We start from the raw sequence: 26,393 nt of genomic DNA on the forward strand, positions 1-26,393 counted from the left end.
CTCAGGAATAGTTCACACACATATATTTCCAAGTGAAAAAAATACATCAAAGCCTCAGAAGCTGAATTTCTGGAGCTGTGGATAACATGCATGCGAAGAGCATGGTTCGCTCATGACAACCCAGGATGGCAACCCGCTTGAGATGCAAAAATCATTTAATGAATAAGTATATTTATATTTATAACCCCACAGCAGTTTTATTTATAGGGATGCCAATCACTTTTACACAGATATAAAACAGGCTGGCAGAATGCCTTAGACTATATCCAGAAACCCGTCTGTAACAAATCTAAGCAGTGATATCTCTGCACACGTTTGGCCAAACTATAATGCTAACACCAGTCATCTTGACTTTAAACATACAGATGGGCCAGGCAGGGCTCACCAAGCCTGCCACATGGCCAAAGATGGATGGATTTTGCTGTCACCTACTGTGAACTGGTTGGGGAAACTACCAGATGAAGGAAAACCAGTCACCATCTGGGCTGTGTGGATGCAAATACCAACACAACACTGGCTGGAGAGCAAGCCAGCATCCAGCTGCCTACAGGTGAACCTCTTTTAAAACCTTTCATCACTGAAATGGGGAGCCTATAAGAAAGGAAAAAAACCCCACTGGAGCTCTGCAGCATCTTTAAAAGGCGAGGGGATTAAGCTAGAGCTCTTGTGTACAGTTTTTTTTCCCAATCCATCGCTCAAGACACAAAGCTGGGACAGAGGAAGATGCAGGAGAAATTAAAGTCATCGTTTGGCTCTTGATTTCAAAGTAAACAAGGATTTCTAGTGAGACTCCTCCTCTCCTACCACTCCCCAGGATCTTGCAGCTTTATCTAAACTTGCAGAAGTCAAGGAGAGAGGTTGCCATTGATTTCCATGGGGACGGCACTGCAGCATCCCAAACTACCCTGTGTTGTCAGGTGGATCTGGGGGCTTTCTGTTGCTTCCCCTCCAGCTCAAGCTGAGACCACCTGGAGAACTGAAGAGTTGCATCTAATTCACAAGAAACAAAGAAAAAAATGCTCTTCATCCCAGTGGGGCTTCTGGGGTCTGGTTGTCTCAGAAATGGGGCAAGACAGGGATGACTCCATGTGAAATACGGACTATGGATAAATGCATCTCATCCATGAAAGCTGCAGTATTTTCACAAATGCCAAGGCAGAAAAGGTTATTCTGGAATATTACTTTGAATAGCTCTGGGAACAAACCCAGCATGAATTTTCAACTCTTATTCAGCAAACGATTTGAATAAACTGAGGGAGGCTTGCACACACATACCGACACCATTTTTGCCTCTGCTCCTTAGACAATCTGTGAGAGAACAGCTCCCAGCAAACACGATCACTTTGCAGTCCGATGTATGGATTCAACTAACCCTGTCTTGGGGACAAGGTAACCTCTCAAGATCCCTTCCACCCCAATCTGTTTACATGCTGGGATTTGCTCTGATTCATCCCTGGAAAGTAGTATGTCTAAAAGAGTAACTAATGGAAAGAAAAAACAGAAACCCAACAGCAGTTCCCTCTCTCAAGGACAAAGCAAAGGAAAACAACCAGATGTAGAGCTACGACATCCTCGATCCAAATGCCTTCCAAAACATTTCCAAATGTTTTCCAAAGCTTCCAGCTGAAGCTTTCACAGCTAGACTGCAACTCCACCAAAGCCTCAAGCACTGCGTGCAGCATCACGGTGCACTGCAGCACATGACAGGGAGATGGCTGGTAATGACTTTTCCAATGAACACACCTGCCAAAATGCACCCAAGACCCTTGTGCAGAAAACACAGAGTTTTGAAGAAAAACTGCCTCTGCCTCTCAGTGGGACACCTTCCAATGTGATGGAGCCCAAATGCTATGTGGGCTTTCAGGAGGAATCAGTGAATGCACATGGCCAGATGTCCTCACCTTCACGACAGGCTTTTGAGTTTATTCTGAACACCTTTGGAAATCACTCCTCTGGCCCTAATCCTTTGGGATTATGGATAATAATAAAACAAAAATATTTTTAAAATTCACTTATGGAAAGTAAAGAGAGAAAAACATAGATCTTCTACATGCAAGCAAGAAATGCTGAGGTTCTGTCCTAACACCAACAAACGTGGACATTTATGGTTACTACACAGCCAGAACTGAGGTGGTTGTGGGAGATTCTGGTCTGAGCAGCTGACCTCAACTGCAGCAGCCAAAGGGCAAGCAGCAAAGTCCCAGCAGTACTTAGCTGCAAGAACTGACCGCTCTGGAGACCAGGGGGCTGGCACATGGCAGGGCCCCATCCCCAGCCTCCTCACCCTGCTGCTGGCACAACAGCTTCCATCCACGCCAACGGCCTCATCAGAAATGGCAGTGCCTGTAAAGCAGAGTCTCAGAGGTCCTTCCAAGTCCCAAGCTGATCTCCACCTCTTTCAGCTTGCTTCTGGACACAATCAAAACTTTCTGAAGAAGCCCTATCAGCTGTATGTGGGCTTTTGATTAGACCTTTTGTAAAGGAAAAAAAAAAAAAAAAGCTTGTTCGAGGATGATAAAAGTCTAGACACTACAATATATTTTCCAGCTGATCCAGCAAACCTAAAAAGCTCTCCCTTGATCTCGGACTGCCATGATCAAAGCCATTATCCCATCCAGAGCCCTTCTGAAACTTTAGCTTCCAAATGTGCAAGTTATTTTTAAAATCTAAACCAGGCCAAGCCTCTTGTTTGGAGTTTTATGAAGAAAATTGGGTGTGCTCCTCCCAAACCTTTCTCTGCCAGATCTGGAAGTGACTGGTGGGCACGTGGTGGAGGGCAAGAGCATTAGCACCCGGTGGCCACGGTCTGCTTGTGTGGGGAGACACAGCCCATTCCCCCAGAGTGGCTATGGTGTGGGGGAATATTCCCCATCCTCAATTGTGATTAAGCTTTTTGGAGAGCATCCCCATACTCAGGACTTGTGTCTGCCTCTGGCATCCTCCATCACAGGGGTGCATTATTCTGGGGCCCAAGAAGAAACAGTGGCAGAAAGTTTTATTTAATTCCTGAAGAAAACAAAAGTAAGCGCTACAAATTTCCTTTACCAGGTAGCAGGACACCCAAGTACAAAGAACATCTAGTTCTGCACCAAGGGACAACCAGGGAAATAAGGTGTTCCAGGAAAAAAAAACCCAAAACATTCTCCAGTCTCTTGGAGGACTGTTTCAGTGGTTGAAAGAACAAACACCCAGACCTGCAAAAGCAACTGAAAGCCAAAGGGGCATCAGCTCTGCCTTAAGTAGGATGGTCAAAGAGAGGTGATGGAAGACCAGCCAGCTCATGCCAGACCAGTCAGTGTCGCATGGTGAGCACCAAGCCTTCTGGTGTGCAGTGGCCTCCAGAGGAGGGGACCCATGGTCAGTCCCAGTCACCAAGGTTTGCAGTGGCCAGACCGGGGGAAGTCAAGGGATGGGTGATCTGGTGTGATGAGAAGCTTGGGGAGAACTGGAAAGGCTTTTTGAAAGGATATGGCCACCAAGCTGTACCTCCTATTGTAGGGGAATGAAGGCAGTGGGTTGATTAGCATTGATAACATGCAGCTGTGGCAATTTTGTCTCCCCTCCAGGCAGCCTCAAAAAGTACCTTTCCAATGCTTTGCCATGTCTGAATGCTGAAAACCTTTATCACTGTAACTGGCAAATCATACTTTTTACACCACACTAGCAGAATTCTTATTGCCATATTTTACATCTCTTTTTTCAAATATATCCATAAACATTGCAAATACAGAATTTGTCTCCCTGTCCACATTTAATTGTTCTAGTAGGGTTAAGACTAATCTCCATGCTGTTAGCAATGCTGTTGCAATTTTATTGCCCCTTGAGGCAACTCAAAAAGAAATCTTCCAGCATTTTGCCATGTCTGAACACAGGAGACATTTTTCAGTGTAACTAGCACATCATTTACTTTGCACCATCCTAGCAAAGTTCCTATTGCCTTCTTGTTATACTTTACACTTCTTTTTTCAAACATATCCATAAGCATTGTTAAAGTGGAATTTTCTTCTTCTGTACCCATATCAATTAGTCCCCATCTACGTTGGGTACCAAAAGTTGCAATTTGACTTAAGATGGACAACAAGCATTGCAATATACCCATATCAATGAGTTGCAACGGCTCACCTCTCACAGTGCCTGTTATGGGTTGCAGGCTCTCCCGCTTGTCTCAGCTATGTTGGGCACCAGTTGTAGTCAGACTCCAACTCAGTCAGCCTCACACAGGGTACCAGTTGTTGCAGCACAATCAAACTAGTAGGCTGCAACAAGGCTTTACTGTTGGTCAGAGTCTACTGTCTGTGCTGCATCTCCTTCCCCCAGAGGTCAGACCACACTGCTCCCCCCCCATCCTCAGGGCTATTTAACCACTTAGCTGGAACGAGCTACAGCTGCACATCATCCATGGCAATCAACCCACTGCCACTGAGGCAAGGCCACAGCTGCATGTTATCAGTGCTGATCAACCCTCTGCCTTCATTCCTCTACATCCTATGTCCCAACATGGACTGCTTACAGGGGGACATTCTTCAAAGAGAGATGGGAACAGGAGATGACTGCCACCACAGAAAGGAGAAGAGAGCAGCGGAGCATCCACATGCTCCAAAGCTATGTAAAAGCCAAATGTAGCTCCCTAGTGAATGCTCAACTAAGTAGCTTCTAAAGCACCGGGGCAAACAAGCCATGTTGTTTCCCTTGCCTCCCAGCATCTTCCTCCATAATTCTGCCCAATTTCTTTCCACTCTGTGCTTTCACCCTCCTCAACTCCAGCATCTCTGCTCCTCCTTCCCACCACTACTGCTGCCCAAACCAAGCAGATCTGCAAAAAGCTGAGCAAAGCAGACAGGCACACACACCAGTAGGACGGAGAGTCACACTGGAGATTAAAGACCCACCAATGCCTCCAGCATCCCTCACTGTGGCTGCAGGGGCCATGCTCCTGCCGAGCAATGGCTGTGCTGCACATCACACATCCCCAGCGCTTCGGGAGGTGTCGTCTGAATCTCCACCAGCTTTCCAGCTGGGTAAACGTCAAGGAAAAAATCAGGTTGACAGAGTTCCTTAAGAATATTTCCATCAAATTGGATTTTTCCCACCCCCATGCACACGGGAGCAGAAAGTGTGAGGGCCACCAGCAATCTGGTGCCAGCTGTGACAGCTGCCATGTCAGCCCCAGAGGGGACAAAGGATTTGCCGGCATCTCCCCAAAATGTTGCTCAGGAGCTGGGCAAGGCAGACAGGTCGTGGTAAACCTGCCCAGCTTCAGCTCTGCCACAGCACAGAGTCCAGCACATGTCCCATTGCTGTGGTTCATCTTTACTTTCCCCAACAATTGTAGAAAGGAGATGGACTTCAACCTTAGCCTCCACACAAGCACACTTTGCTGGGTCTACTGAAGCCACCAAAGCCCCACAGATCCCAGTGATCCCACCTTGCCCTCGCCCTGGCCCCTTCCCTCTCATGAGCTTCTCCTGTGGAAGGACAGCAAAGCCTCGCTGCACATCCATCATCCCCAAGAAGGGCTAATACAAAGCTCCTGACCTCGAAAATTTATGGTCCCTATCACATAGGAGAGCACAGGAGCCGATGGCAATGGCTGCTTCTGGATTTAAAAGGACCTAAACCGATCATGGAAGCAGTGTGCACCCCAACCCTCACTCCCGGTGACAGATAAATATTGAAGGGGAAATGCTGCGTGACTCATTTAGGTGCCAAGCATGAAGCAGGGTGAGTTCAGCACCATATTTTTCTTGCTGTGAGGCTTTCCATCCATCCCACCCTCTTCTGCAGTGTTCTCATCTCCCGTGTTAAAGAGATGGGAAATGCGTTCATCACTGGTCCTCCTTCCCAAACCAAACATGCAAATACAGGCTGAAAAACACCCAATTTCCAATCCTAGCAAACTTACAGTGGTAACTTATTTCCAGGCAAAGCTGTGATTTTTTTAAGGGATACCACTGGGTTAAGGAGTCAAAGGCATAACTGTACAAGTGAAAGCAAAAGCCCTTTATTTCTGTAAAGTCTTCCCCCCCCCCCCAAAAAAAAAAAAATGACAGGGAGTAACACAGCTCTTGCCAGTTTAGTGGGGTGTACATGAAGGCTTGGCGAAAGCAACCTCATTAAACTGGCTGGGTTGTTAAGCACCAATCCAAACACACAGCCCTCTGATCACTGCAGGATGGTCTGGGAACCAAAGGCAACTCACAATTAAACCTGTGACAATCAGGAAAATCCTTACAAATGCCCCCAAGCAGAATCCACCAACACCATCCCCACCCTCCCTTCTTTTTTTTTTTATTTACTTACATAAGCAGCATGTCAGATAACTTGGAGGAAATCAGATGCTTAATGATTAAGCGACACTTAGGCAGCACTCTGGAAGATAAATACGCCCTTTGGAAACCCTGCAACAAAAACAGACAGTATAAACAGACAGTAACTAATTATTCTGATTAAACCTTGGAAGACCTGAAATACCCGACTGCAGCAGAACAAAGCCAATTTGCGCGGGGCTGCTCACAAAAATAAGTCACACCCTTTGCAAAAAGAATTCACCCAAATAAACCTAAGTGCTTCTACGTTGTTTTTGCTTGCCTGCCTGTTTCTTAAGGTCTAGGTGAATAGGAAACGTCTGCCATACCCTGGAGGGATCCCGTCGCCTTTAGCTGAAATTAGACTTCAAGGAAAGCAGGCAAAGGCAGGTGTCACCAACCTGCACCGGCACGGCGAGGCTCCCACCGCGCACTGGAGGAGCAGCGCGTAGGGGTTTTTCCTCCCCTCCCACCAAAACCAAAGAGAAAGGGGTTTTTGCATTAAAAGAAATTAAGGAAAATAAATAAATCAGGTGTGCTCCTAGGGAAAAAGGAGGGGACAGAAGGTCTAGCCGGCTGCCAGGCTTGGAAGGATGCAAGCTGGGACTGGGATGTGGGGAGATGGCGATGCAGCTGGGCCACGGGGACCAGACAGGATGCGATGGGATGCTTGGCCTAGCAGTGAGAGGAACCTGCAAGGTCCACCAGCAGCTCACCCACCATCGTGGATGCAGACTAGGGCACCTGCTTTATCGTGGTCCATGACACCAGCGCTGAGAGCCTGTCAGAGCAGATGGTGTGCAGAGCAAGACAAAGGGATGTGCTCAGTAGACATTCCCTTACTCCTCTTGCCTTGGAGTAAAAGATGGTTTTCCTCTTCTCCTCTCTCTGCCCTTCCGTCCCCATCCCCCCCTCTTAAATGCCAGCCCAGCTCAGGGGACCATTTAATCTCAAACCTCAGTAATCAATCGGTTCACCCTCACGCATGAGAAAGAGTCACAGCAGTAAGCACCAAATCCCATTTCCACCCAGCAATACAATGTTTTAATCACGTACATAACATTTCCCTTTTAACATAAATCCTGAACAGATCCAGGCAGCCCCCAGGTTGTGGGTGGGGAAGGACACAGTGCCAGGGAAGAACATGGGGATCCGGGGGAGAAAAAGGAGGAGAAACCATTGTGGCAATCACTTAAAATGACAATTTTATATGGCTAGTCCAGTTTGCCACTACCATGATGACGTTTTGACCTCGCGTTCGCCATCACAGAGGATGAGCAGCAGTGTGGCAAGCAGCAAGCCCACATCCAGCTCTGCCACCAGAAGCTGCATCGGTTTTATCCTAACATGCCACCAAGCATGTGGGAAAATGGGGACAGAAAATGCAAGACGGGCACACATGGAAAGACTTGGGACAGGCTGTGAGACAAATAATAGCAACGGGGCCTCTCCACCAGTGCTGTGAGACTTACTCCAAAGCCTGTTCACATCAGAGTGAGCCTTTCTAGCTGGATTTGAGTAGATTTGGGATCGCTACCTGCCAACACTTGTTATTTCCAAAAGCAAGCATGGCCGGACCAGCAGGACCATCACAAGACTGCCACTGCAACAGGTAGGCAGCTGCAAGCAGTTCAGACTTCGTCCAGACCAGTCCTGAGTGGCATAGCTCACAAACAGCCATGTTAAAAAATATACATATTTTTTTAAAATATAAACACATGCACAGACTTTTCTAATATATAGGAACAAAAGGGGGGACACCCTGCTGAAACCCCCATGTGCAGCTCAACTGCTCTCTTCAGCGACAAAGGAAATGAGAAGCAGAGACCAGGCGCACACATCCACTCGCCGTGGCGTGGTTTGGCTCTGGGAACGTTTCTGGATTCCCCAGCACAAGCTCTAACCTCCAAGGGATGCAAAATGGTCTTGGAGCCACTCTGGAGGAGAAGTGGAGTGGTCCTCAGGGGCTCAGCTGGGCAGATGGAGCAGGATGGAGAGCTGGGCTCTGGGTGGTCATGGGGATGGCTGACCCCAGTCCATGCCCCATCAGCTTAAGGGTCCCCAAAACACATATTGTGCCACAAGAACAAACCAGGAATGCCTTCAAACCCACAGTCCACAGCAGAAAACAAGGTCCCCTCCCGGGTCTTGGCAACAGGATGAACCCACCCATGACCACAAGCCTCACCACATCATGATGCTTGAGCAAAGCAAGGGAAACAAGTTCAGGACTGGGGGTCTTGGGGTTATCTTTGACTTCTCTACATGTAGCAGAGCTGCGTTTCTGAACCCCCTTTTTTCAGACAGATCCCATGGTAGGCTTTGGTACAGGAGGTGGTATGGTGCACCAGGATTTTTTCAATTCCTCTCAGCAGGGAACATCATGTTCCTACCTCTAACTGAGATTTCTGCACCATGGTCTCCTTCCAAAGGCCAACGCTCCCTCCCCTCCTTTATTTTTGGCTTCGGTTTCCCCAGGACCTGTAACATCAGGAACTGCTTGGCACAGAGGACAAAGTCCTCAAGATCCACACACATACCTAGAGAAACTATTGCACTTACACCTTCCCCGATCTCTTTAGCCCACGCTGGGACGTGCACAATTAAGAGGGACCAGGCACCACCAGCCACCTGCAGTGTGCTGTTGGAGAATCCAGCCATATCCCCATCCTCTCCCAAAGAGCAGGACATTGCAGTGCAATTCAGGACAGAGATACTCAGTGCAGTATCTAGAACAAATTAAACCTCCTAGGCACAGCAGCAAGCATGGATTTATTGATTCATGGAAAACGTCCTTACAAATTACTTCACTCAGATCAACAGGACAAGACAAAACGAGGGCTCTCCTCGGCAGTGAGATGCTGCAGTGCTATCACTGCAGTCCGGCACTCTAGAAGAAATCACTCTTTCAGAGCAGACACTTCTAACAGGGCTTTGTGGAGCTGGTGGAGGACAATACATAGGCCAGCACAGATCTGTGCCACATCCCACCCAGGCCCCACCTCTCTGTCACAGAGCAAGCAAAGCCAACAGATAATTTCTGCAAGCAAGTAGGTGAAAACGCTGCTTGCCATCAGCTTCACATCTGCAGAAGCTCCATCCATACCTGCTTGTTGGCTTGTGTAGGGCTGCAGCTGCTGAGTGGGATGGGACACAGAGGGTGATGCCACTGACAGCATCTCCTGCACTGCCCCTGCTGCAGAGTCTGCTCACCATGGGGCAGGGAGGTAGGACTGCCTGCCTGGTGAGAGGTAGCACAGATCCATGTTGATCTCCTTCTGCATTGTTCTCCTCCATCCCCATGAAGCCACATTAGAAGTGACCACTCTGAAAGAGTGATTTCTCCTGGAGTATGGGACTCCCAAGCACCGCAGCTTGTTAATCTCAACCACTTCTCTTGATACTGGATGGGTTAACATACTTTCATCAAGCTCAAACTCCCTCCCAGGGCTACTTGTGGTCTGGACCCAGGACGCTGAGACAAGTCTAAGGCCATTTTCTGCAGGTGTTTGTTCCGGTGGTTAAATGCAGCTCATAAATAAATAAATATCCAGATATACCTGTGCCTTATTCTGGATAGCGTGCATCTGGCTTTGGCTTCCAGACATGGGCTGCTTGCTGGACTGAAGAGCCGCTGGATGCCCACCCCTGCCCCCTGACAAAGCCATATAAGATTGCATTTTGTAGCATCTTGGTGAAAAGGTGAGAGGAGTGCTCACACTCCCCAGGACAAATCATTTCCCCGGCTTTTATGCGTGTGGCACTTCCCTGCACCCTCAACAGTCAAACCAGCCCCAGTAACACTGAGGGCAGGGCCGGGCACTGCCCTTCCACTGTTGGGTCCACAGCAGCCCCGCTCCCAACCTGCCTTTTGCAGGAGTGGACACAGCTGATCACAGCTCAAACTGCTTTCCCTAGCTCCAAATCACCCACTGCGATCACTTCCCGGCATCCCCATCTTCAGATCACCTCCTCGTTTTTAAAATCAGCTTTAAAAAGACCTACTTTAAAAAAAAATCACTGCAGATGCTGAGTCACATTGTTGGATGCTTCCCGGATGGTACCTACAGAGGTCTTCTAGGAACGCCTCCACCTCATGTGAACTCCCCCGCTGGTAACATTAAAACTACAATTATCTCTGCAGATTAATAAAGGGTACTGCATCGCTGGCAGTAATCTGAGGCAGGGACTCCCGGCAGCAATGAGCGCAAGCTATCAAGGCGTGCAGGCACACACAGCTGTGTTTGTGGTCCCCATCACTCCCAGTCACCCACGCTCTGCCACGCTGCCTCACCCGTTCCCCAAAACACACACCCCCAGCCCCCCGGCACCGATTAGTATTTTGATAAAAAAATGTATCTCATTACACCGATTCGCTTAACTCCCCATCCAGGGGTTGCGATTCCTACGTGCATTGGCTTTGCTAATCGGTTTCGCATCCCTGGTGCCTCCTCCCAGCCCCAGGGCACGGCTCCCAGCTCTGCAGCATCTTTCTGACACATGGACCAGGAACTGCTGCCCTGGCTGGACCATCTGCCTCCATCCTGCTATTTGGGGGTGGTGGGGAGAAAACGGCTCCTTTACATGGCAAGAATTAAAAATATAAATGGACTCAAATCACCGCAGCATTTGCAAACATCCCCTTGTAGCAAACGAGCTGTGCACAGCACAGGGGCATGGGTGATCGAAAGAGGGTACCGGCCACCACTCACAGCTCTTGGGGGCACAGTAAGTAACACCCTGGAGCCCAGAGCTCAGAGCTGGGAAGGTTGCAAGCCCTATCAGCCCTTCCCAGCCTAGGTGAGAGGAAGAGCAATTTGGCACATACACTTTGTACCAGTCCTTACACCTCTGGCTTCTGGGTCAAAGCACTTTCTGGTTGTACCACCTCAGAAATCACCCTCATCGTGAATACCTTTGAGGCCAGGTATAGCAGCACCTGGGGACTACTGCTCTCCATCATGGTCCTAAAATGAGCTCTCGCTGTGGCACGGCAGGTACCCAGGCACGGCGAGTGAGCCCATAAGCACCCCTGAGCACCGCGTGCTTCCCTTCAGCTGCTGCCCTTGCACACCTGAAGCAATACAGAACAGGTGTAAACACACCCTCAAAGTCAGCATCATGCCACAGTGAACCACGAAGGCGTCACGCAGCAATATGCAGCCAGCAAATACCCACTTCTTCCCATAAAAAAATAACTTAAAATGGCAAAGAGGAAAGGCAGAGAATGGGACTGGAGCCAAGTCCAGCAAACACTGCATGGATGCAGGGGCAGAGAGCTGAGGACGTGCCACCACTCGCTGTGGCTGTCACCCCTACCTGGGGACCTTCTTCCGACTGTACTTGTGGAAACACTCCTGCTTTCAGAGAAGCCCATTCAAGGGCAGGGAGATGAGAACTCAGCCCACCCCACACCTTTCAGGGCTGAAAACTAGCGCCATGGTGGGGTGCTGCTCTGCTCCTGAGACACCACGGAAGCACAAACCACCCTGCACTTGGAAAGCGATTCCCCGCTTTCCTGAGCTAGCAAACTTGGGCACCGCCACAGAAGGCAATGAGTTGATCACTCAACAGTAAAGCTGATTCCCTATACTTCTATTTAAAATTTGCCTCCCCTCTCTATCTGTAAGCCAAATCAGGGATAAAGCAGGTCAGTGGATCATTCTTTTAGGTACCATGATGAGTGTGTATACATGTTTGGGGTTTTTTTTACATTAAAGGGAAACTAATTCATGTAAACACTTCAATCAGCTTAATTATCCCTCTCCAGGAGTTGTTTTTCTTTAAAAAAAAAACAAAACCAAAACCAAAAAAACCCAAACACTGAAGGAATAGATCATCCCAGGGAGGGCAAACACCCATTTCCCCCAGCAGCCCCCACCTCCAGCATGGCTGCAGCCAGCCAGGCTCCTCCTGGCAGGCTGGGGTGGAGGGGCAGGAGAGCACAGTGGGCCAGCACGGCACACAGCCAGCACACAGGTGGATAAGAGGGTTAAATCCAGCTGCTCAGGGATAAGCTGGTCACATACTGCAGATATTTTGCAACGGCAAATGGCAAATAGTGGTATGCCAGCCTACAGCAAATACTGGCACAAGTCGCTTGCATGACTGTCACCAGGTGTTTTAACTCAGAAGTTGCCGATATTGGAGACCCTGGAGCTGCATCTTGTTAAACCTCTCCCGATGAACTGCTTCCTTGGCTATTTTGAAGCTTGCAGTAGAGAAGGCTGAAAAAGTAAAGTGACTCTTGGCTTTGAGGCTGGAACCTGGAGAAGATGAGGCAGCATTTTTTACCTGTTGTAACTTTTTTGTCTTCCCAGGACTCTTGTGGGGCCAAACACAGAAGAATTTGAGATGCTGTCACACAAGAGAAACTTTGGGAGATAAAGCAACCAGACACCCACCCAGTAACTCCAGCACAGCACCAACACAGACAGACTGGGGTGCAAACAGGCAGCCCCCAACATGCACATGGCCACAACTTGCTGATCTTAATATCAGGCACATAAAATCCCAGGTGGCAACTCTGGATTAATACATTAAATTTCCCCACTGGCAAATAATTTCCCTTTTGCATTCCAAGACTAAAACTTCTTCCAATCGCTGCTCAAGCTGACCAACATCTTTTTATTCATTTGCATCCAGAAATACTAAACTGCTGCCTCTTGGAATTCTGCAGAGATGGAGGGCCCTCTTCCCTGTCCTGAAGCCACCAGCCATGCCCTGGTAGCTGCAGCACAGCCACTAAATCTTAAAACCTGTCAGAGAATGGAAAGCTTATGGCTATGTTGCAAGAGCCAGCGCTTCCAAAATCTGCGTTGCCCAGGAACCCAGAGCTAGAGATCCCCACACGGCTACCTACCAAGCAACCTGCACCTCGGCTGTGGTCCAGATGTAGGTTTGTAGGAGACAGCGATGTGGAACTTGGCCATGGGATGTCCCACCCCATTCTCCTCCCAGCTCCATTCGGAGGCAGCCAGCTACATCCCATGTTAGCGCATTTTGCATAATCAAAATGGGAGTTAGCCTACGTAACCACAAGCTGAAGGGTATATTTAACTCAACTGGAAGACAAAGGAGGTCAGGTCCACCGCAGATTAAATTAGCTGAGCCTGCTAACGCCAGGAGCTCCCGTCTGCCATCGACCACGCCTACCATGGATTTATACCTCCTGGCTCTACGATTTAGTGGTCCGCCAAGGAGGAATGGTCCTGCTCCATCAAAGCTCTGAAAAGGAAAACACACAGCAAAGAGGTGGCAGAGTGGGTCCAACAGGTTCCCAAAGCCTTGGGCAGGACACAGTCTCACAAGGGTTTGTATCACCTGTCTAGCCATGGTGTGGGATGAGGTGTGGTAACCTGCGTGGGTGCTGCACCTCCTTCAGCCCACAGGGAGAAAGAGGAGGATGGAGGACAAGGGGAGACCCCCCTCAAGCTGCCCCAGAGCCCAGCTCCAGTGTGTCCCCTGCATCCCAGCACAGTATGGGAGGAGAGTGAGGACGTTCCCCTCATGGTCTTCAGGACGTTTGCTTCAGATCTGCCTCCTGGGAAAACGCTCATTTTCCCTGTATAATTTCTGCTGATAACACTTCATCCCCCACCACCTTCACTGCAGTCTCATGCAACTCAAAGATGCGGCCAAAGACGTGGTTATTTTTACATTTTCCTCCCAGGAGATGGTCTCTCCATGGAGCACAGCTGCCACACCGCATCAGATCATTACACCATGCCAGCTCAGCCCCACAACAGCTGGATGAAGTCTGGAGGAGACCCTGCCACCAGGTATTCTTCTGCCTCACTGGTGTTAAAACACCCCAGCTTCTCAGTCTAGGGCATCCTAAAGATGGGGCCTAAGCCCCAGCCCCAAAGGTAGCAAGGTGCCACTCCACTCTTACTCTCTCCATAGTTCCCCACCCAAGCCCCAAAACCATCTTCCAGTCATCCCAGTTTTGGATTTTTCTGAGGCTTTTGCATGTGTCATGGTACCCCATGAGGCATCTGCCTCACCCACATCTAGGTCTTTGTGGATCCGGATCCAGGACTTCCAATTTGTCCCAAATTCTACCCCCACCCAGGGAGAGACTGGGTTTGGCTGTGCCAAGATGTCAAAGTCCACAATGACCACCCTCCTCGATGTGGCACATGAGCTTCAGCATCACATAGATTCTCTTTAAACCTGCATGTCTTATTGGACACTTTTACACTGGGACAAGAAAAAAAGCAGCATTTCCACAAGTAATCTAAGAACTTTTAGACTTTGAAGAGTGGGGTGATGGAGAGCAAAGCATGGGGCATGCAAGGAGAGGCTGTTTGTACACCCATGGGAGAGGACCAAACAGCACGGGAGGATGGTCTTCTGTGTGCTGTGGCCTATCTGCAGCAGCTACACCCTTGCATGAACACAACATCACCATCCTACCACCAACGCCCCGTAACCCACTGCCAGCAGAGCCCACATACCTGGCTCGGAGCTAGGGTGGCAGCAGTGGGTGGCACGAGGAAAATGGGATCCTTTCCAAGAAAGGGAACACAGTTGGCCTGTATTTTCTTCCCCTCCTTCCCTTGAAATCACTCTTCCTGCAGTCTGCCTGTGACACAGAAGCCAGGCATTCAGGGAAGCAGGTAAGAGGCTGCACGCTGATTGTTTATAGTTACTTTACAAATAAAGGGGGTCATAATGAATGTTTGCATCCTAAAAGAAATCCCAGTGCCCTTCCCCCACCTACACCTCCCAAAGAAAAAGCACAAATCCAGCTGCTCTGCAATCTTATCTTGATGCAGAAACAATCTGAGACAGAGATATAAGGGTCCCCCGAAGGCATGGTTTATTAAAGGCATCTTTATTTAGTTGATTCTCTTCAAAAATGCGGCACTGAAGCGCCATTCCCAGACTGGTTTTCATCGCAGCAGCAGCAAACACGACCCAGGCAGGGTCCCCCAGCCTGGCAATGCAACATGCTCCCGCGGAAAGCTGCAGGATTTTCTCAGGCTAAAAAGCAACTCAAGACCAGGGGGATACACCCAGGCCAAGGCACTTTGAGGGACCCACAGCTGAGAGCCATGAGGAGATCCTAAACGTGCCCTGGTCTTGCCCCAGGGATGGTACAGAGATGGGGACCGGCACATTAATGAAGTTCATGGGACACTCCCTATTTACCCAGCAGCTCTGCCTCCGTCCCCACACCCGCTGTCGCAGGGGATTGCACGCTAGCAGCCAAATACACCTAATCCCAGGTTTCAAGAACCAGAGCTACAAAACGACCGCACAAAGAGGCAGCTGTTCACACGCATCCCAGGGAACCTCCCCGCAACCAACGCCTCTCTATTTATCCAACACGCGATCTTTACATGTTCAGCTATTTTCATCCACCCTGATATTAATGGATGCAAAAGGCAGTTGGGTAAGGTGTTCGACAAAAATCTCATTTAGAGATCAAGACAAGCTTAATTGGTTTCTAGCCAGACCTGCACAAAGATGGGTCACTCCAAATACAGTTGCTAATCTGCCCATTATACTCCCTAAGCTCCCACTGACAAAGAAAAAGAAAATAAAGATGCACAAAGGAATGCAGCATTTTGAGCATGTTACTTCCAGAGAGTAACACATCAGAAACAATGAATTCTGCAAGAACAAGGGCTTTTCTTTTCTTTGCAGGAAAAGAATAACCAAGTGGTAAACAAAGAAACAACAAAAAGACATAACGTAGATAAAATCTGCATTTTTCACAGGCAACCCCCATCCATTTTAGGTTCTTGAAGAGCATTTCCAGCAGCTATTGTTCCTGTGGGCAGGCAGAAATAGGGAAAAAGCTTATGCAGCCGAGGAGACGTCATATCACAAGTGACAGAGTAGAAAGGATAGAGAACCTCGTGATTAAAAGCACAGGATTGAAACCCTGGAGAGCTGAATTCACTTCCTAACTAAGCTATAAAAAAATGAAAAATTGCGAGTTTCCTGTGTGATCACATCCTAGATAATTTATTCAAAAAGCTAGTGTTGAAAAGCAAGGGAGGGGGAGGAAGCAGGAGGAGGAAGGGGAAGACCCGGTCCTGTGGGCTTTTAATAGGCTTGAGGTTAGACCAGCACTGGCAAGCTGTTAACATCCATCTGTGTTGGGTGCTGCATGATCTGGAGCCAATGCTGGGAAACCATTGAGCATCCCATGAGCTCAGTTAAGAGACCACCGTACTCCTCTGCCCATGTGCACAGCACAGGCTCACCAGCACCGCGTCCCCAACAGCAGCATCCTGCAGCTTTCACAACATGGAACTCCGAACAAAAAACAAATCCACATGCAAAATGGAAAGGTTAGCGATAATTTTCCCTCTTGTAGCTACGCAAGAATTTAGAAACAAGAATATAAAGCTGTCCTCCCAACGCAGCATATTATAAATTACGTGGCAATGCAATTACAGCGCTGCAGAGCCAGATGCAGCAGCGGCACAGGTAGAAGGGCGATGAAAGGGTCATTTGGTTACAAGCTTCTCCCCTTGTGCAACAGCCCTGGACTCCCAGCTCCGGCATAGGAGGTCTGTTTATTTTCCTGAATCTGAGCCAATTCTGCTCGGTGGTGTTGCACCCAAGGGAGAGCAGAGCTGCAGATCCTTTGGCACGACAGAGCCGAAAGTAAGGCCAGCACTGGAAAAGACAGTGGTCATGTTTTGGACCTTTACAGCAACATCCCTCAAGCTCCAGAGCATCTTTGCAAGAGCCTTTTACAGCAGCTGGGTCCATAGGGCAGAAAGCAAGAGAGGTGTTTTTCTAAGACCTTCCTCAACCATGATGGGCACTTGCAAATCCAAGGTTGGGTGCAGGGAAAGGGCAGCCTGGTCCTTGGCCTTAGACAAGGGCTACCACGCATGGAGATACAAGGCTGGTGCCATCCCAAAAAGCTGCCGTGGGAACCCCAGAGTGAACAGATTCAAACTTTTACTTTCAGCAGCAAGAGAAGCTGTAATTAGCAGCACTGAGCACAGCCCAGAGGCTGGGTATGACATCCCCATGACATTATTTGACAAGATGACTGTTGTATGTGTTTTATTTGGCTTTTGTCCCCGCTTCTGGAAAAATGAGCACCCATTTTTCATAGATCTCCCTCCCTCCTTCACATATCGCCCAAAGAGTCAATTTCCCAGAAAAAGAACATGCATCTCAAGGGTGCACTGTAACAGCCCATTGCTATAGTTGGAGCTCAGCTCTTAGCATCCCCAGAGATGGCTCCCTTCTTAACTGCTCCAACACCCCACAGAATACTGGGGATGCCAGACCCCAAAGACACAGTCTGGCCCCGACTCCAACCAAAACGAAAGACCTAGTCCAAAACAAGGCAAAGGGAAGAAAATGTGGACATGAAGCAACTGAGCTACAGTTGTGAGACATATCATCACCACTGTCTCACACATCTCTCACCTAGTTCAGCCTCATTCCAGTGCAAAGCCAACAGAGCTTCCTCCAATGCAACTACAGGTGATTCTCTGGAAATCCATCCACTGGGTATTTTGAGGTTAAAGTCCCTCTTTACTTTCTTTTTCTCATGCTGAAAGTTGTCACGCTACAGGATAGTTTGAAAAGCCAGGGAGATACTGTATTTATGGATGCAAGGAAAGTCCTAGCATGCCAGCTAAGGGAATGGCACAATTTCATGACCATATAACCCAAATCACAGCTCACTGCACATCACTGCAGTTTGAACACAACTATGACCACTGCTGCATCACTTAAGAAATGGCAAATTTTGTTGCACCCAGTGAACAGAAGAGCAGTGTTTAATACAAAAGTAAATGTGAGAAAGCGATGAGCATAAAGACTCATTTCCAGCTCTATACTCAAAAGAAAACTGACTGTAGGGATTACAATATTTAACACGCTCCAAAAATTTTCCTCGACATTTTTTTTCTCTATGTGATGGGTAGAGATTTCTTGTGGCTCCAGAGCCACCAGCTATTTCACATGCAATTTGCCAGGTGACACTCTGCACAGAAGACAAGGAGCTGGAGTTTATAAATGGATCTGGTTGCCCCCAAAGAGCCTCCAGCCTCTTCGCAGGGTGCCTCCAAAACGCTGGGGCGAGAAGGTAGCACATGGGCTGAGGTCTCAAAACCAACCTCTAATACCCAGAGAGCTTTGGTAAGCAAATGGCTTACGTAAAATACCTGTCAGAATACCAGTTTGAAGCTTGGCTCTTGTAAACAAGGTTGCTCTGGAGGCACTGGGGATTAGCACACTTCAAACAGTCCTTGGCGTGACTTACTGGAGCGCCCAGGAACAGATTTGCAAGTTCAGCTTTTCTCTTGCCTGACACTCGCCCAGCACCACTGAGCAACACCCAGGCTACCCATAGCCTTAACCCTGCCGACTCCCACACACAGAGGCTGAGGAACAGTGATGGGGAGGGGAGAAGCCCCACGCTTGATCACTGGACTTGATGGAATGAAAACCCAAGACAGCATCACCACACTGCTTCTCTTCCTTGTAGCTGGAGAAGGTCCAGCACCAGGCTATCTGTGAGCAAGCTGGACAAGTGTCCCTTGGCAGAGGCATGGTAGCCAGAAGTTAGGTATGGGATGTGCAAGGAGAATGGGGCCAAGCAAAACCAGGCAGCGGAATGGCTTAACCTGACATTAAGGCAGAGAGCACCCTCTCTTTCCTGCACTGGGCACACAGCTGCAACCAGGACACTCCTAGTGCCTCGGGGGCAGAGGGAAGAAAACCTCAGAAGCCGGGCAAGGCGATGGTATCCACCTTCCCAGCTGCATCTCTCCCATCCTCAGCTCTGGCTCAGGCAAGAAGGTGCTGTGGTTTCCAGGAGTGGCAGCATGAAGGAATGGGAGCGCGAAGGGTGCCTGGCAGCCACAGGAGAGAAAGCTTTACACAAACAGATTTACAGGTGCTTACATCCACACAAGCATCCTTGAAGGAAACAGCTGCACCAGACCTCAGCTGCCACAGACTCTCCAGGATGGCACACGAGTTCGCAGCTCCTCTAAGCACTGTTCATTTAGAAGATGCTGAGGCCAATAAGGAACAGACACCCAGGGAGGGGGGATGGAATATCATCTCACAACAAGGTGGAAGTCAGATGGATGTGTGGCTTCAGAGAGCTGCCTCAGAAAGGTCTACACAAAAGAAACACTCAAGAGCAGCAGCAGAGCAGACCCACCACAGCCTAAGCTTAATGTCATGCAACACATGAACCAGAAAACATCCTGGCTGTGCTCCCTCCACAGCTGTGCCATAGCAAGCAGTTCATCTTGTTTGTTTGGGGTGGGGGAAATGGTCTCCGGACTGTCTGTCTGTTCTCCTCCCTGCTGAAGCTGGGAGCAAGGTTTGCTGCTAGCAAAGGTTGCCTGTAACAAGGACCGAGCTGCTAGGATGTCACCTGAGCAGTATAAAACACTGCGGCTCTCTCCAGCAGCCTGACCTGCTGCACTCTCCCTCCTACACCCCAGACCTGAGCAACTGCAGGTGTGTGTCGCCCCCCAGAATGATGTCCCTCTGCATTCCCCATTCTCACACTCAAGTTTTCTTTGATTTGTAGGACAAGTACCATCCTCTCCTCCCTGCCCAAGCAGTGCAAAGAGCACAGGGTCCAGAGCACAGCCCTGCTTCCTTACTCTGCAGCCTCATGGTCCGGTCAGCTTTGTTCCCGTCCAAAAACAGTGTGTGCACTTTCCTGCTTTTTGATAATTTATCCTCAAACCTAAAATCTCTGAGAACATCCTGATTGCTAGAAAGACCTCCATCGAAAAGGCAAGCTGATCATCACTCCTGTGAAGCACTGAAGGAACCAATGCCCTGCAAAGCCTTCCCCAAAAGCTGCCAAACTCTGTAGCTAAGTTTTGCATATTGGTACACCGCCCAGCTGCTCGTGCTTCATGCAAAATCCCCCCAAGTCTGCCTCTGAATGGCACAGTTTTGAATTGCCTTCCTCCTGCCATAGTGCTGCAGGGCAGGATCTGCCAGCAGCCCAGCCCGCTGCCACTGGGAGATGGGCATGAAAGTCCCACCTGAAAGAGGAGTAGCAGGGAGCAATGAACACCTGGAGATCCCAGTGCATTTTCCTCTGCTGTCCCAAGGATGGGCACAGGTCAGATGAATTGACTGGGTCCTTCCCCACTGTTTATCCCACCGCTGTCTGCCTGCTGCCGGGTTGCTTTGAGCTTTGGTGCAACTGCTTTCCCAGGGCCTGTGGAAGAAGGGATGAGGAGCCTCAGTGCAAAAATCCTGGCAACAGCCCAAATCCAGAAACTGGGAATTAGGTCACTGGGTTCAGCTTCTGAAAACTGTCTGTTTGGGAAGGGTGATAAAACCAGCAACAGCCACATTCGCTGCTGAAGCCAGAGCTGGACACTTCTGCTGCTCCTTCACCACACCCTCCACACATTTTTTTCATTTACCCTCTTGTAAAAACACTTGCACGTTGATGGAGCAGCCTGGAGAGAGACTGACTTCCAGGCAGTGAAGCCGCGTGCACAGGGAAGACATGATTCAGGTAAGCAGCACGTAGCTGAAATTGCTATGCAATGCTCACGCAGAGGAATGCAGAAGGCAAAACATGAAGCCACTTGTCTGGCAAGGCGAATAACCCTTCAATCATCTGCCAAGCCCTGCAAGCACCAGGGAGCTCAGTGCACTGGGTTAAGACAAGGATGCCTCCAACCAGCAATGTGCCACCTCTTGCTACCTGCACTGCGGACACACTGCTGTATTTCCTCAGTGCTGAATCCAGAAGAGTTCAACAAGAGAGCTCCACAATGACATAAAAGAAAAATCCAAACAGCAGTGAAGCAACTGGCATGTCCTCCGGGAAGAGACAAGGTATGGAGAGCAACCCTGCTCCAGTGGTTTGACACGTCAGCATTGCCATGATGACCAGCTGGCATGTGCCGTGGTGGGTGAGAACATGCCCATCGACCAACACTGCCTCTCCAGTGGGTCAGGACAATGTTTTGAACACAAAGACTCTCAAGGCAAGTCAGTCCATGAGGAGTAATTAGGGAGTAATTTATTGAGTCACAACAATACTGACTCATCAATGACTGTCCCTATGTTGGCGCACCCCATCCATTTGGCGACTGTAGGAAGAAGCCAGGAGTGACCTCCTCGCCCACGTATTCCAAGCAGCACAAACTTCTTCCATTTAGCAAGTTCACAACGAACTCCCCCAGAGGGCTGGGGTGAGCACAGGAGGGAGCACGAACAAGACACGGTGATCGGAGGAGATTCATGCGGAACACACAGGGGTTGCTCCAGACCTGGGTGCAGCATGGGACGGGACGCCCTTGGGAATGATCCCCCCAACTTCGCCTTGAGGCCAGATGTCCAGACAACTTGACATGTTAATTTGGTTAATTTGCTGTAATTCAGGTGGCTGGTGCTCAGGCCACACCAATCATGAAACAAAGCACTGTCAGCTCAGATCATGAAACTCTCCAGTCAACTAACCACATCTTCATGGTGTGCCAGGCCACTTCTCATCTCCACCTCCTTTGGTTTTCTTCTTGGTGGCCACAAAGATTTGAAGGCTTTATGACTCACTGAGCTGAGATTTTCTGCGCTACCCCAGAACTCCTGGTTCTTCTGCATGCTCCAGAATGATATGACACGCCACGAGGACAGGAGATACCAAGAGCAAATGACCTCCTGAGAGGAGACAAGGGTAAGAAGGCACCAGCACCGCTTTTCTACCAACCCAGCTCAGGCTGAGGAAGCAGTAGGAGGAAAGAAGAATCAAAAGCAAACAGCAAAATCACAACCAGTGTCTTGCAAGGACCTGAGGACCCTCTATTTTTTGCATTAAATAGAGAGTTGGAAATATGTCATTCAGGGTGAAGGAACTAATGCAATATGCAGAAGAGCCTCTGCTGGCATATTTAACTACTTTCCAACCCTTTACTAGTCGTTCTTCTCATCCCCTAGTAAGGTAAGCACATAAAGTTAACCTATATGGCTTAGCATCTAGACTAATCGACATAAAGTCAGGATCAGACATTCAGTATTTCTTCCTCAACTTACAGCCCTTTGTTCAGATCACCTTTTATTTCAGCACAGCACTGAGGTCTGTTGTGGTGCAGGAGTGAAAATTACACATATGATTATCTTAAAATGGGGGGGGATCAGGGATCAATATGTTCATGATTTGAATTTTACAGCATTCAGCTGCCACAACTTGCAAATAAACAGCTGTCCCAGCAGGTCCATGCAAGCTTAACAGCACAGCAGTAAAACACAAGATTTTTTCTTCTCCTTTAAAAAAAAAAAAAGTTTTACCTATATAAAAAAAAAGCATATTAAAAAAACCCCTGCAAACTGAAGAGCTGCAGTTAGGTCACACTCAGCTCCAGCAGAACAAGCGCATCCTGCTTTACATGGCTTCACTAGTCACTCCATGGCAGTAACAGCTTTCTGAAGCCAAGTTAAAATATTTAATTACCAGCATCAAGTCAGAAACCAAATCGTTCAACAAAATCCTCATTTGTGAGCGAAGCCTGCAGAAATGTCGTTGAGCAGGCTTTGGCAATCTCCAAAGCTGACAGCTGGATGCCCTGGCTTATCGACTGCTCGAGCACACGCCAAAAAAAAAACAACCTCTGAATACTTGCAGTGCCGAGCAAGCCTTCAAGGCAGCCCCGCCAGCCTCTTAAAAAGGTTCACATAAATAGGCAAGCTTCGTTTATTAATACTTCAGAGATAAAAATGGATGTGTAGGAGCAGTGCAGTGTGTATCTATGCAGCAGGAGGATGGGAAGAAGACCACCCACTCTGGGTGGTGCATCTATCAGCATCCACAGCCGGTTTCTAACCAGTTCAGGTTATAAATGCAGCAGGTACGTTTGCTACCTGCGCACGTGGTGGGCTGCCATCAGTGCATCAGCCAAAAACCTTCAGGCAGTGACCCAGCGCTGACGGTCAATGCAGGCAAAATGCAAAGCAGAAGAATGGAGTGAGAGGAGCCACGCTCCTGGCCAGCTGATAAATGGTATTTGTGAGGAGCCCAGCTGCCCAACAGCTCCATGCCTCCCCGGCACTGGGTTCCTCAGCTGTGACAATGACAGCATGGGAGAAGAGGTGGAAGAAACCAAAACAAAGCACAGAAGCAAAGGGAGATAAACACGACCCAGTTAGACTGGCTGTCCCCAGCTCCTGCCCGCCCTCGGCAGGAAGGCTCATCTGGGACCAGAGGTGCTGGCCACCAGGGCTGTCCCTTTCCTGCTCCCTCCCGCACCCCTGCTGCAAACAAAGGGTCAGATAAGGAGCCAGCTCAGGTCAAGACCGGCTGGACTCTGTTCCAAGCCCAGGGGAGCGGATTCGGCACTGATTTTACACCTCACCCATCCTGTTTGCCTCCCCGGGCTGGAGGCCTGGACACAGAGCCCTGTGGTGTGCCTGCGTGGCTGGCTGGCCCCAAAAATCCCGAGGCCACGGCAGGGGCAGCACTGGCAGAGCCACACAGCAGCCAGGGGCTCAGCCAAGGGCTGGCCAGAGCCAGGAAGCATCAGTGCTTCCTGCTGTCCCGGTGTCACACGTCGTTGGGCGGTCAGAGATCGCAGACTTTGGCTTTTGCTTCCTGCTCCTGACGGAGCAGGGGCAGGTCCCGGCACACAGCCACAGGGAGAGCAAGGCAAGTCACTCATTAATTGAGGAACAGCAAGGTGGATGCCTGACCCGCTCGGAAGGCAGTGCGTGCTGAAACGAACTCCAGCGCCCACGGAAAAAGGTCCAAATGCTGCAGGACCCACTTATTCCTGGTGGGACTGAATGAGGGGCAGGCGGGGAATGCCAAAGGCTTTGGCATACGTTGTTTTCAGCGAGGGAGGATAATGAGGTTACATCGTGGTTCACCACTGTGGTCTTAATACACACCACCACTCGATTTTGTATGCAGCACCAGAATCGACCCCTAGAGAGGGGGAAAAAAATAATGCAAAAGTCTTGTTCTGCCATCCCTCTTGGTGCAGCTGGGAGAAGCTGGCTGGTTGTACAACGCCAAGTGTCTGCAGTGCTAGGGCCTGGCCGAAATCACTACGCAGCCCATGGCCAAGGGCTCCCTGTGCCCCGGCACCAGGCAAAGGGGGCTTGGCTGTGCCCCGTGGTCTCCCACCCGCTTCTGATTTCCGCAGGGAGCTCCTCGCCCGTGGTTTAGCAGCACAGCCCCGTCAGCTCAAGTGGCTTTTGTCAGGAGAAGAATTATCATTTGGTTTTGCCTTGAATTAACCTTGATCACTTAAAGATGCGGAAAGCCTGTTTCACACAGGCGCCGATGCAAGAGGCAGCACAGCTGCCCGCAAGCGGTGCAGACCCCAAAGACAAAACCCCACTGTTAATACCGACGACTTATGCCAAGCAAGTCAAGAGCAGGACCTGACCACAGCCAGTGCACGCCAGTGGCAATGGATACCAAGCCCAGAGGCTCGCACACGGCAAGGGCATCGTCCTTCCTCCATGCAGGGCCCCTGACCTGAATCTCCCTAAATTTCCAGCCCAGTGACAGACCTGACGCCCCTGTCTGGCAGCATTCCGGCTGCTGCCGATGCCACAAACCCGCTGGTTCCCTGCTGCTGACACAGCCACAGCCCAACACAGCGACACATTGAAATCCTACTCCCATCCCAGCATCGGGCTGGATCAGAGCACGCCTGCAGCGAGGTGTTTCACACCAGCACTGGTGGTTCAGCACATACAGACGATCAGGCAGCCCCAGATTGCTGTGCCTGGTGGGGAGGCACGGGGGAGGGTGGACCCCCACTCCTCGCAAAACCCGCTTTGGTCAGCCGGGGGAACCCTATTCCTGGGGCTCTGCGGGTACGCAGGGGGTCACACCCCGGCCCTGATGGGCCCAAGCCCGGCCCGAGCGCTGCCGCAGGGGTGGGCGCCGCGATGCCAGCGGGAGCCGGGGACGGAGTAGCCCTCGGAGGCGTTGCCATGGAGAAGGGAGAGCGGCAGCATCCCGCATCCCGCATCCCACGTCCGCGCGTGGGCGCCCCCTGCCCGGCGTCCACAGGGGCGGGCAACGCCCGGGCACGGCGGGGGCCGCTCCCCTCCCCGCGCCCACCCCCCGGGCCACCCCGGGGCTGGCGGGCACGCCAGGCCCTGCGGGACCGCAGACCCGGGGCGCCGGGGAGGGGTGGGGGCGCCGCGGGGCCCCGCCGCTCCCCGCCAGAGGGGTCAACCCCACGCAGCGCCCCGGGGCGGGGTGGAGCACGGGCTCGACTCCCGCTCTCCCCGCCTCCCCCACGGCACGGCAAAGGCAGCCCCCGAGCGGCGACAAACCCCGGCCCCCCGCCCCGCCGCAAACCCCCCCCCCCGCCCCGGCACCCAGCGTCGCCGGGGCACGGGAGAAAAGCACCCCCGCCGCGCCGTCCCACGCCGCCAAGCCCCCACCCCCCGAGCCGACCGGGACCGAGGGGCGGGCGGCGGCGCCGCTGCCCGAGCGCGGAGGACTCACCCCGCGGGCGCGGACGGCCGTACCTGCCGGCGCGGCGCTGCGCTGCGCGGCGCGGAGCCCGCCCGGCCCCTGCCCACAATGGGCCGCGGCCGCCCCGCCCCGCCCCGCCCCGCGCGCTGACGCCACCCGCCGCGCCCCCCGCCGCCGCCGGGAGTTGTAGTGAAGCGGCGGCAGCGCCATCGGGGCCGGCGGGCGGGCCTGGCGCGGGGCGGGAGGCACCGGGCGGGGCTCCCCGGGGCGCGGGCCGCAGGGGGGCGCGGGCGCCAGACCCTGGGGGCCGGGGGGGCCTGGCCCACCCGGGCGAGCCATGCGGCTAACGCCCGGCGGAGCCATGCGCGTAACGGCCGGCGGCGTGGGGGGCCGTGGCCCGGGAGGGTCGGCGTCCGCGTCCCAGCTGCCCGGCTGTGTGCTCCCAAGCTCCAGCGTCCTCCACTCGTCAGCTCGGATTTCGGAATCCCGTTTTCCAAGGGTTCCCCGGTTCGTGGCATCAGAGCAGCGACGCGGTACAGGGGTGGGTCCCCACGTGCACCGGGATAACCTGGCAGGAGACAAGGCTGGGGGCTCCGTACCTGCTTTTGGTGCACATCAAAACTCCAGATCAAATTAATAGTGCATAACATTTTAGCTTGAGTCAACACGTTTTT

At 50.9% G+C, this 26,393-nt stretch overlaps 1 protein-coding gene across 3 annotated transcripts in view; it reads right to left on the reverse strand.

Annotated features, from left to right (window-relative positions):
• The window catches only part of DAAM1 (dishevelled associated activator of morphogenesis 1), a 98,928-nt gene extending 73,127 nt beyond the window's left edge, over positions 1-25,801 (reverse strand). For 2 of the 3 annotated variants that reach the window (XM_037394706.1, XM_037394704.1), the window contains exons 1-2: positions 25,750-25,801; positions 6,301-6,398 (exon numbers count right to left, since the gene is read on the reverse strand). The gene's annotated coding sequence lies outside the window, so the exon portion shown is untranslated. Of the gene's footprint in view, positions 1-6,300; positions 6,399-14,764; positions 14,868-25,749 lie in introns of those variants that run through there. The other variant, XM_037394705.1, reaches the window with a different exon arrangement.
• Between the last annotated feature and the right edge of the window lie 592 nt (positions 25,802-26,393).

The sequence above is a fragment of the Falco rusticolus genome, chromosome 7 (assembly GCF_015220075.1).
Source record: "Falco rusticolus isolate bFalRus1 chromosome 7, bFalRus1.pri, whole genome shotgun sequence".
Taxonomy (NCBI): domain Eukaryota; kingdom Metazoa; phylum Chordata; class Aves; order Falconiformes; family Falconidae; genus Falco; species Falco rusticolus.